Raw genomic sequence first — 415 nt, 5'->3', positions numbered from 1 at the left:
GAGGGCCATTGCCCCCAGTGGCCCCTTCTTGCTAGCGCCACTGCATGCCCATGTATTTTTCTTTTTTTAAAATTTTGCTTTAAGTTTGAAAACTTAAGTCGTACAAAAAGGGAGGAACGATGCATCCGAATGTTGTTTTCAGTCCGGTGCGCGTGAGCGGAACCGTCATCCAGGCAAAAAAAAAAAAATTAAATAAATAAATAAATTAAAAAAACACGAGTATCCTATTCATTATTCATGTCATTGCAGTTGCCCTGTTATGATCCAGTCCTGTTTGGAGTGGGCTCCCTGATTTGTTCAACGCGTCCGTCAAAAGCGGTGCGTGGCCCTGCGTCGGCTGGGCCGCGCGCGCTCATAGGTCGGCCCGAGAAGAATCCGACTCGGGGAGGGGAGGGGAGGGGAGGGGAGGGGGGAG

Source organism: Kryptolebias marmoratus, linkage group LG9, assembly GCF_001649575.2.
Source record: "Kryptolebias marmoratus isolate JLee-2015 linkage group LG9, ASM164957v2, whole genome shotgun sequence".
NCBI classification, from domain to species: domain Eukaryota; kingdom Metazoa; phylum Chordata; class Actinopteri; order Cyprinodontiformes; family Rivulidae; genus Kryptolebias; species Kryptolebias marmoratus.
This window is presented reverse-complemented; position numbering follows the sequence as displayed.